The sequence below is a fragment of the Rhipicephalus sanguineus genome, unplaced genomic scaffold, assembly GCF_013339695.2.
Source record: "Rhipicephalus sanguineus isolate Rsan-2018 unplaced genomic scaffold, BIME_Rsan_1.4 Seq842, whole genome shotgun sequence".
In the NCBI taxonomy this organism is placed as follows: domain Eukaryota; kingdom Metazoa; phylum Arthropoda; class Arachnida; order Ixodida; family Ixodidae; genus Rhipicephalus; species Rhipicephalus sanguineus.
The window spans coordinates 48,240-60,001 of record NW_023616113.1 but is presented as its reverse complement, the minus strand read 5'-3'; the positions used below and the strand labels follow the sequence as shown (position 1 = coordinate 60,001).

The 11,762-nt window shown below is 44.0% G+C and overlaps 1 long non-coding RNA gene across 1 annotated transcript; it reads left to right on the top strand.

Annotated features, from left to right (window-relative positions):
• Nucleotides 1–7,388: 7,388 nt before the first annotated feature.
• On the top strand, nt 7,389–11,387 carry LOC119378470 (uncharacterized). Its single transcript, XR_005181007.2, has 3 exons — nt 7,389–7,548; nt 10,164–10,329; nt 11,241–11,387. It is a non-coding gene; the product is annotated as an uncharacterized LOC119378470 (long non-coding RNA).
• Nucleotides 11,388–11,762: the final 375 nt, after the last annotated feature.

The window sequence follows — 11,762 nt, the reverse complement described above, 5'->3', positions numbered from 1 at the left end:
GCGATAACACGTGCGCGACTATAGAGACGGATGACGATTACAACAAAGATAAGCACTCGTATGCTCCTAAGTTACTCGTACGCATGCTCGTATAGTTATTTCAAAAGCCGCCAAAAGAATATTCTGGCGGTTCAATGCGTCATTCATATACATAAGCGCAAGCATGCAACAATGTGAACGCTAACAGCACGAACATATATGTGAAGAAAGAACAGCACTCACACAGGCAGGTATGATGCGCCGGGCTGTGTCCGCAGTGTGCGCACCAGCTAGACAGAAATGGCGCGAAAGCGTCGTGTAATCCTGCGTCAACAGCTTGCGTGCAGCCATTGCACGTCCAAGGGGATGTCGCTATGTCCTCGCAACACCCCCTTAATATTGAGATAAGAGAACTTTTCCATGGCGGCCGAGTACCGGCTCACGCGGCACGCTCAACAAACCACACCAACCTATCAAACATCCGCCGCTGTCGTAGAATGCGCTAGAACTAACCCATGTCGCGCCAAGAATGCAACCCCTTCCCGTCGCACAATATCTTCGAACTCTCGTTTTTAGGTCCTTCCTTTCTTTTCTCTGCGCAAAAACAGCAGAAGCGGAGTGCAACGGAGAGCGTAGCGGCCCGTATTCCCTTTCAGGCACGCAAGAGACAGTGCGTAGTTAGCGTAGTTAGCTCCATGCGTATACCTCCTCGCAGCATAGCTCGCCTTTGCGGCGGACGCTGTCGGCGCATGCGTATACACCGACCCTTGCGCCGACAAGTTATAACACGTGGGAGCATACGCTGAGCTGTAGCCAGGATTCTCAATTACGCGGCCCGCACCGACGCGCCACTAATACTGCAGGCCGTCTATAAAGGGGCGGTGAAGGGTGCACGTTTTTTATATACACTTGTCACGGCTAATTCCTTTTCGAAGGCCTACTATAGCCGGGAGTTTTCCTGAGTTTTGAAGCGTCCCGCCTACAGGGCATGCGTTAGCCAGGATTTGATTAAGAGTGTAGCTCTTGCTTGGGCAGACCAGGCTCAGAGCAGATGGGCATTGCGCGAGAGAAGAGAGCAGCGGCAACGGAGCGTTTTTGCCCTATAGTATGCGCAGAGTCAAACCTTAGTTATCTACCCGTGTGGGTCGGCTTCCGAACCACACTGGTTATAAGCCCTTTGGCTGACCGTCTTACAAGGGCGTTGAGGAAGGCAATATGTCCATTATTTTCTTGTTCCATGGTGAACTGGATGCTTGGAACAAGAGTTCAGATGCTCGAGGAAAGGCACCACGTCTTGGCGATGGATCACACAAAAGCAGATTCTACAGTGATCTGCAAGATGAGAGTTGCCTGATGCCTTAACAGATGCGTGGTGTTCTCTAAGGCGGTCGTTCACGCATCTTCCCGACTGGCCTATGTAGACTTTTCCACAAGAAAAAGGTGTCATATATACCACTCCCATTACGCACTTCACGAACATGTTTCTGTGTTTTACGGAGCAAGCTTTCGAACCTATGGGCTTATTAACGCGTGGACACAGGCTTGCTAGTTTGGTTTTCGCCGAAAATTTCACGTCTACCCTGTATCTATTACCAACGTGCTTTAGGTTGTGTGCCAACTTGTGTACGTATGGAATGACAGCCATTTTCCCTCGCTTATTTGTCTCCGAACTGGATCTTTGTTTTTTGCCCTTTATTTCTCTGGCTAGGGCCGTGCACACTGAGAAAATTAACTGTTTCGGGTAACCTGCCTTTTGGAATTTTTCCACCTGACTCTTGAAACTTTCACTGATTAGATGCCCACACGATTTCTGCAAAGCTGACATAAAACAAGATTTCACTATTCCCCTCTTTACCAACTTTGAGTGCCCAGACGCGTAATCTAGGACTGGCTTAGCGCTTCTTGGTTGATAACACCAGCAGATGTGTTCCCCACCAAATTTCAATTTTAAATCCAAGAATTGCAACTCGTTATTTTTAGGCTGCTCGGTAGTGAACTCAAGGCCCATGCTACTTTCCTTAAACACCTTTAACACGTTCACTACCTCTCGGGAAGGATCAATGCCATGTGTGAATATCAGGAAGTCATCCACATACCTGAAGATATGTTTAACAATTCCAGAAATGTGCTGCTCAATTCCTTTGTCAAACCTGCCTGGTTTGCCCGGTTTCACAAGCCTGGTTTACCGTTTAGGGCTATTGTTTCTGAGAGGGATACCTGGCAAAAAGTGGTGTCCAGTTATTTGCAAAGGAACTTGGAAGGCCTTACTGTGGATGATCCTTATCGTCTAAAAAATTCAATGCAATTGGCAAAGTTTTTTCAGAATGTAATCCATGTCGTAGTTATGCCTTCAGCATTGACATTCAGGATTTGTTCTACTCCATACCTCACGATAAAATGATGGTGACCGTAAAGGACTGCATTACTATCCAAAATGACGAAATGGAATTTTGCGAAAAATCCCGTGTCAACGTAGCATCATTCCTGGAGCTGCTGTCGTTTTATTTAAGGTCTACCTTTCTTTCATGGGAAGTTAGGCCTTTCATCCAGCGATCTGGAATATGTATAGGCTCATCTGTAGCGCCTATCCTTAGCGAAATTTTTTTGAGTAAATTTGACAAAGGAATTGAGCAGCACATTTCTGGAATTGTTAAACATATCTTCAGGTATGTGGATGACTTCCTGATATTCACACATGGCATTGATCCTTCCCGAGAGGTAGTGAACGTGTTAAAGGTGTTTAAGGAAAGTAGCATGGGCCTTGAGTTCACTACCGAGCAGCCTAAAAATAACGAGTTGCAATTCTTGGATTTAAAATTGAAATTTGGTGGGGAACACATCTGCTGGTGTTATCAACCAAGAAGCGCTAAGCCAGTCCTAGATTACGCGTCTGGGCACTCAAAGTTGGTAAAGAGGGGAATAGTGAAATCTTGTTTTATGTCAGCTTTGCAGAAATCGTGTGGGCATCTAATCAGTGAAAGTTTCAAGAGTCAGGTGGAAAAATTCCAAAAGGCAGGTTACCCGAAACAGTTAATTTTCTCAGTGTGCACGGCCCTAGCCAGAGAAATAAAGGGCAAAAAACAAAGATCCAGTTCGGAGACAAATAAGCGAGGGAAAATGGCTGTCATTCCATACGTACACAAGTTGGCACACAACCTAAAGCACGTTGGTAATAGATACAGGGTAGACGTGAAATTTTCGGCGAAAACCAAACTAGCAAGCCTGTGTCCACGCGTTAATAAGCCCATAGGTTCGAAAGCTTGCTCCGTAAAACACAGAAACATGTTCGTGAAGTGCGTAATGGGAGTGGTATATATGACACCTTTTTCTTGTGGAAAAGTCTACATAGGCCAGTCGGGAAGATGCGTGAACGACCGCCTTAGAGAACACCACGCATCTGTTAAGGCATCAGGCAACTCTCATCTTGCAGATCACTGTACAATCTGCGGATGTTACCCCGTGTTTAAAGAAACAGAAATAATATTTCGGCACAAGGATCAGCTAACACGTGAGATAGTGGAATCTTACCACATCCGAAAGAGGGGACATGATTGTGTTAGCCAAGCTACGAATGTTCTGCACGATAAAGAATACGCGTATCTCGACACTTAGTATTTGCAAAATATATTAAATGACAACAGCAACTATTATGCAATCCCGATACGAGTGGTTTCTGTTGCACCCTGTTCTGTTGCACATGCGCGAAGAGCCATGTAACCGCTTTAAATACCTTTTTTCTGTCCAATAAAACTTCAGTTGTGAGAGCAAGCGCTGTCCTTGTCAGTCTCTTCTGTCCGTCTGTTTTTTGGTGCGCTTCAACAAAATTTTCAATTATGAACGTAATCCAACTGGCCCAACTTACCATCCTTGCTACAAGCTTTTGAAGCTGGTTACGGTGGTTGCTTAAAGCACTCTGATAGGCATATGGACCAGCATTCACGAATATTTCGTATACTCTGCAATTGTTTCAGCTAATCCTAACGATGGTCGTATTATTATCGAGGGAGGCCATCCAATGACAGAGATCAAATACCAGCAAGAAGATTTGTGAATTTGGCCCTCGTTCCATTCATTTTTCAAGAGTGGCATCACCTGTACCTGCGGCTTCTCGACTACGACCAATTAGAAGACAAATACTCTATTCGCTTGCTAAATGTTATTCACAGCAATCAAGGCGGCACCAGGAGAATTTAAGAAGGGTGCGCAAATAAGGTGTTCTTGCGGTAATCCCGTTCATGGGATAACGCTATGACAAAGAAACGTTGCTCTCCTAAACGATGTGAATTCTGTTGTCGACCAGGCGCAAGCCGAGGGCGATTTACTCAGTCCTTCGTAAGCGCCTGAGCAGACAGGGGTCACGGAAACAGACGTAATCGGCCGCCAAGCAGACGGCTAATATTTGCCTCCAATAAATACGGGTCGCTCTACCGCATGCATTTGTCATGTAGGCGCAGTTGCATTAGGCAGACGGGCTCCTGTTTGAACATTAGGCTTTGGGGGCACCAAAGCTCGCTCAAAGGGAGCCGTATGTATAGGTGGCATATTTTTGTCAATGTAAGCGCGAGCCACTTTGACTCATGATCCTGTATCTATGTACCGATGGAGTTTAGCTGAATAGACAGCTATGGTTTTTCACATTAAAGGATGTTTCCATATGTGTTAGTCATGCCTTTATAACTTGGTTAAGCAGCCAAGTGGTATCCCTTTGAGAAATCGTTTCATTAATCCTGCTGATTCTTTGCGTCGTTCGGACGCAGTTTACACGCTCTAATTCGTATTGATCTTTAGAACTTGCATCTTGTTTTTAGACGATAGCTTTTGATGTACTTCGACAATAAATATCTAAAGTCAGCACTCGTGCGGCCAACTACTTTTTCCGTGCTATCGTGTTGTGCGCAATTCAGCCAATGTTAAAGAAGAACCAATGTTATAACGTTTTGCAGCCAGTATGTATGCGGACATAAAACTAAATAATATTTTCGTTTGCACTGTACATTCTGTCGAAACTTTTCTCTCATATAAGTCTTCTGTTTATTAATGCGAAGCATTTCTTGGCGAACCCACACAATTTGAGCGTTCTTTCTTTTTTCTTTCTTTCTTCTTTCTTTCTTTCTTTCTTTCTTTCTTCTTCTTTCTTTCTTTCTTCTTCTCTTTCTTCTTTCTTTTTCTTTCTTTTTCTATCTATTATCTATCTATCTATCTATTATCTATCTATCTATCTATCTATCTATCTATCTACTATCTATCTATCTATCATCTATCTATCTATCTATCTATCTATCTATCTACGCCTAAGTCTGGGTGCTCTCCTGATCGCCTCCTTAACTTGGTGTAGACCAAAATTGGCATGGGAGGGTAAAAGGGTTTGACGAATATGACTGTCTGGTCATGACATGAACAACGTAAAAATCTTGTCCCGTACGTCGTGAAACCCTTTCCCCGTATACCACGGGCCCGCGGTATACGGGTATGCGCCACGGGTGACTGACAGTTACTATCTACCCAGGAACGGGGGAGGAACAGACATTGAATATTTAATGCGAGATAGTTAAGAAAAACCGACATCGGCAGCGTTGACCTGACTAGGTAAGGAGTAAAAATTAGGATCCCAACAGGAATCGGACCCAAGCATTCTGCGTGGCAGCAGTATTCTGACCACAGAGCCACGCAGGCCAGGTCTAGAAACTGCTTTGGAAAGCCACTCTAGGCAGGTGTAATGCCGATGCAGCGTCAATTGTAGTTGTAGTGTTGCTATCTAATTTTATAACAAAGCAATAAACACTATCATATATCATGTTAGGTTAACGTCAGTTGTGGTTTCAGTGTTGACTTCGCTTTTGTAGCAGTCTAATAAACATTACATTTTTTGTTCCTACGAATTCAGCAATCTATATTAAGCGTGCTCGACCCCCGGAGGAATCCTCTAACTAAGTTACGTAAGATTATTCCACATCATCGCACCTAAAGTGCACTTCATTTCGATAGTACTGACGTCTGTGCTCTAACGTGAGTTCTGACGTTACGTCAGACCACAAGTTACCCTTTAAATGCCAGTGTTGTCGACTTGCCTGGTAAGCCCACGACGCGCATACGACTACTACACTTACAAAACTCGTCCTTACAACTCGTAACGCCATGGCTCAAAGCCAAAAAATGCTGCATAGAACTACTCGCTGTCGGCTTCGCATGAAAGCGATCCTACAAGGCGTGGATCTGCTGATTTTTTACCATGCACACTACGCAACATGGTGGTGTAAACGTTTATCTCGCTGGATCACAGTGCATGAAATTATCGAGCCTTATGTACATCAAAGAAGAGAGAAACTGAATGAGAGGTCTATGTATTCAGCACATTTATCATTAGATGGCGAAGAACCAGGCAATGTTAATACGTTTTTAACTGCACGTTTAGCAGACAGCTGTACGTTAGCAGGTGGGACGTCAGTGTCTGACCTATTAAATGAGAAATGGCCTGCAATCTGTTTTTGCCCCCTAAGATTTTCTTCCAATTATTTAATGGTTCATTTAAATGCTGACACTTCAGGTATTATTCGGCACTCTCTGGTAATGGCCACTCACAAGCGACACAGTAAACTATAGCTCCTAAAACTTCATGGATTAACCGCTACAAGTATTCCTTTTATTTGCGATAACTCTCAATGATTGGAATAAACTTACAACTGATATTGCATTACATAGCACGCTGTCATGTTTGAAAACAGCTTCACAGAAGCTCTCACTAATTATTGCATTGTATAATACGTTATCATTGTAATTATTGCAAATAGTGTTTCAGAGTATACCGTGTATATCGCATTTTATTTATTGTTTTAATGTATCTTGATTGTTTGTTTCGTGTCTGTAGCTTTTGTCTATATTCCCACCCTGCGATGGTCTTTCAAGTGAAGATCGCAGTATCTATAAATAAATATAAATAAATAAATAAATATAAATAAATATAAAAAAATAAATAAATAAATAAATAAATAAATAAATGACGTTGGTAAGTGAATTCACGGCTTGTGATACTTAGGACTCTTTTTTCAACAAGCAATAGTTGCCCTTCAGTTTATCATGGTATATTGTTTGGTTCAGCAAATGCGAGAACAAAACCTGTAATTTACTTTGTTGCACGAACTTTTGAGGAGAGAATATAAACTGTGCATCATAACAGCATGTGTACTGTGCAAGCAATTAGCAAGAAACGTTTTAATAAGCATTTAACCAGTAGGGTAGAAAGAGTGAGAATCGCATCATCGAAGCTATGCCGAACTGTTAATGACAGCTTTTCAAGCAACCAACGTATACACATTTACACTTGTTAAAATGTGCAGCCTTGATGCGCGTGTCGTCAATGCCTCGTCCGTGTGCCTGTTCTTTTTACTAAATCTTTGTATGTACGACGATTAACATCTTGCAGGAAACCAAGGTAGCATTCAATCGAGACCCACCAGCTCACTGGGTCAAGACGTCCCGCTGCCAAGTTCCTGAACAAAAAGAGACCAGAGATGGCTTCAAGGACGACGTATGTGGTAGAACGGTGGAAGAAGGCACGGCAGGATTGTGCAGGTATAGGCAACGAAGGAATCTCTGAGGCTACGCTCTACGAGCCTTCTTTGTCGGATGACGTGCTCAGCAGACGAGTTCCGTCCGTTTCCTCTCGCATGTGCTGCGAGCATGAATGCCAACACGCATCAGTCGAGCACGACTCAAGTACGCTGTTGCGTTTCTGGATTTGTGCCGATGGTAGTTAACAGTGGCTTAACTCAGGCTCCAACACAGCTGTATCCTTAGAAACTGGTTTCCTTAGCACTTGAAGTCGATCTTCCACATAACTACTCGAACCAAAAGTTCTTATAACTTACTTTGTTTCTGCCTATCAATTTATGCAACACTCATAACGGAACGAATGAGGTGCAGTGATTTGTGGAGTAATCTTCCAGCGCACGCTAATCGACTAAGGACGCCCTTCAAATGGCCATTTTTTTTCTCGCCTTAATGAGATCGTGTTGCTAAATCCTCTTTCCCGTTTTCGTCGCATGTGTAATCCAACTAACTAGCACAGATCAGCTACTTCGGAACGGGTTCATATGCGACGTAACAAGATAGAAAGGAAGGGAGGGGGGGTGTATGCAAATACAAGCGTGTGGCAATTTAGCTATCTTGGGTAAATTCATAGCGTCAGCTAAACGCAATAAATTACGCTGCCAAACTATTTGAAAAGACGTTGATTTACATAAGAAAAAAGTCGATGTCAGCATGAAGGACTGTGCCCTGTAGTCAGCTAGTCAAAGTTGGGGCAAGGGGAGCAACAGGAAAATACTATCTTCAGAAAAAACAGCGCAGCAGGACGAGGCACCAAGAAAGAAATGGCGAAAACGAGCGCTCGTTTTCGTCATTTCTTTCTTGGTGCCTCGGCCTGCTGCGCAGTTTTTTCTGAATATGTTCCCGTACCAACTTGCCCAGCTTTCAATCCTTGTTAGGAAAATACTAAAGTGATGATTATGAGATAAAAATGAATAATTAAACACTAAGCGTGCTCATTACTCTCGAATATCCACTGGGTAATCTCTAAAGAAAGTGAGAATGACCTTTGTGACCTGACATACAGGCCACAAAGGACTCAACGAATACTTCGAGGAAGTGCCAAAAATGAAATCATGGATTGATATTTGTCTCAAGTACAGCGATCAGGCTCAAACCATAGGCCAAGAGAGTCTTCGGCAGGGTATAGTTTCATACTTCGAACTGGCCGTATGGCCGATAGGCTGGAGACAGTGGTGAGCAAAGTGTTAAGCCGAAGTCTCGGTGGCTTTTAATAGCGTTGTGTAGCGCCCCGACATATGGCCGGTGATAATGCTTGCCTTGTAGAATCTAGTAACCTGCTGTGGTAATGTGCATAATGTAGTACGAAAGTTGCGTTAGCATCTGTCCTGCGAAACGAGGCGACGTTGAAATAGTGTTGCGAAAAACCAATTCTGCCTCCGCGTGGCGACTTCATCCAACCCACCGAATTGTTCATTGTGACGTGTTATAGCGAGATCAAAGCATCAGCGAACAGACAACACTGGGATGATGAAAGCAGTCGCTGGGATTTAACCGAGGTCGTCGATTTATTAGTGCAAACATGCACTATTGAGGTATATGCCATCGACACGTGATAGCGCAAGTTGACTCAGACCACGTGGCGTTATGCTTTATTTTTGTCGAGACGAGAAATTTAATCACAGCAGCTGCTTTGAAAGCAGCCACGCTGACGGGCTTCAAAATGCAGTTAGGGCGCAGCACGCAGAGCTAAATTGTTCGTTACGAAATGGAGCTCATGAAGAAATCCGGCCTGAACACGTCAGGACTGCGTTTTCATGTACCCATAAAAAGCCACAAGAATATATGTGAAACTGAAGACAAGTTCGCGAGGGTTGGTTGTGAACGAGAGCATAATGAATTACAGCCGCAAATAAAAAGGCTCCGCATTTTGGTATTTTTCATCAACGATCATCCTGTACCACAGACACAAAGGTTTAAAGCGAACTGTATTAAATAAGAGGCCTATGTAATTCACCATGAGATCTCGATGGTACAGCGGCCCGCGCAATTCAGGCTCAACTCTTTTGTTGGTACCGCTATTGTGACGTTAACTATAGTAGTGGTGGCCTCTTCTCGGTGTAGTCCTCAGTAAGTTTAATGGCCCGTAAAATTAAATCTAGGTCTATGAATGAATCTGCTTACAGGAGTCTCAAATTCTCCAGAAGCAGCAATGACGGTCTTCTGCGCTGCTTCCCAGTGATAGAGTTATCTTTACAAATATATATATATATATATATATATATATATATATATATATATATATATATATATATATATATATATATATAATATTTGGCATTGTACACATCGGCAAACCAAGCATTTACTGGAATAACTTGCGTGCATATGTTATAAAAGCTTATGCCCCATGGCTCGAGATGGTGCGCGCCTAGGAAGAAGTATCAAGTGGAGGTCATGTGCATGAAATGGAGCACTATTGAAACCCACCTGGTTCACTTTGCTGCTGTTCGTCTAACAACGGCAGATACCGCCAAGTGCATCTCGCACAATTTTCGTCGTGGCACACTCAAGACGTGCTAGCTTACCTGATTATATGCGCCATTTCGAGCTCAATGCCTCTCTTTACCTGTCCACAGAATGCATTACGTGGAATACCTCGGGCAGCTAATCTTCAAGAACCACATCGACCCGGTGCCCATATTCGACGTTGAAGAGCTGGAGCTGGTGCTGAAGCGCGCAAATATCCGGCTGCCGTCGCGCTACAAGCTGTCGGATCGCGAATACCAGGACGTCCTCATCAAGGTAATGCACCAACAGTCGTAACACCAGAAGTGCAGCTAGCGGCCGCGGCTGAGTGCTCGTAGCATCGCGGTGCCGCTGCTATACGTCCCCGTACACGAAAGGCTGCCAGCAGAGCGCCGGCGCTCGTCGGCGCCAACCGCACGAGAGCAGAATGGGTCGTTATTCTTTGCCCTTCCCGATCTCCCACTTACCCTTTCTGAGAAAGGTGGTGGTTTGTTATCGCGCTTCTCGGGAATAAAAGCAATGCTCATAGAATCCGACGTTCAGCAAAGCGGTTGACTTTTGGGAGAGGTGACGTAGTTTTCATGAAGACACGAGTAAGTTTCTACCGTGTCGGCGTGTAGACGCTGCGATTGCTTGTGCAGGCACGCCACTGAAAACCAACAGCAGCCTCGAGTTGTAGTTGTTACGCTACGACGCGTGCTCATTGACACGCTTTTCTATGTTTTCTAGTCTGTTCCGATACTGTCAAAGCGTACCTCCTAGATTCCTTGACTCATCGAGCTCTCCGCATTTACAATACTGAAGATGTCAATTTCCACGTTTGCCATGAGTATTTTGTCGCTTCGGTACGATGATCGGCACGCTGCTTAGCATTACGTTAGTCTCGGTGGAAATACCTCGGTGACTTTACAGCAAGAAAATGGACGCGTACGGCCCTCACTGCGACAATTAAAGGGCCTTTTAATGAATGCTTGCGCACGCACTGACTTAAATAGAATGCGATTTGAATGGGTGATGAACGGCTGCCTTTGCGCTGCATATTATTTTGTAAGGCAGCTGAATGGATGCGCCTCGCGTTTCTATCGCAAATATGTTGCTATATATTTCACTTTCCCTCTTATTCAGTGAACGGGATAGGGTGTATACTCTACGTGATTAATAGTGCTGTAACTATCTGTTACTTTCAGGTTATCAACACCGATGTGCACTGGAAAAAAGTGCTGGCTTAAACCAATGACGCAAGGTTACATCATAATGCGACGTCTTAGGGCCGAGGTGCAACACTAAGAACATCAACTCTCGGTGTTCTGAAAAAAAAATGCAACATCATTTTTTTTTGCTTTTTTTAAACACGACTGTTTCCCTCAGAATCATTGATCTCACTCATGGCGAAGTGGCATTCTGGCACCAGTCGTCTACATAAGCAGCCAGTGTTGCCTGAAATCGTGCGTTGGTGGCAACACAAATATCGGGATTGCTTGTAAGTATTCATCGTGATTTTTGGAGACTGGAACTTTGTAAGTGGTTGCCGAGCGAAGCGGATCGATATCCGTGAAGAGGTGGAGCAAAATCTGTAACAAGCACCGAAGCTTCAGACTCTAAAACGGAGGGGAAAAAAAAGAAGAAAAGCTACATTTACAACGTGCTACTCCTCCTGAAACATTAACATCAAAGTTAAGTAGTCTAGAACTGTCTCGATGAAAGTATAA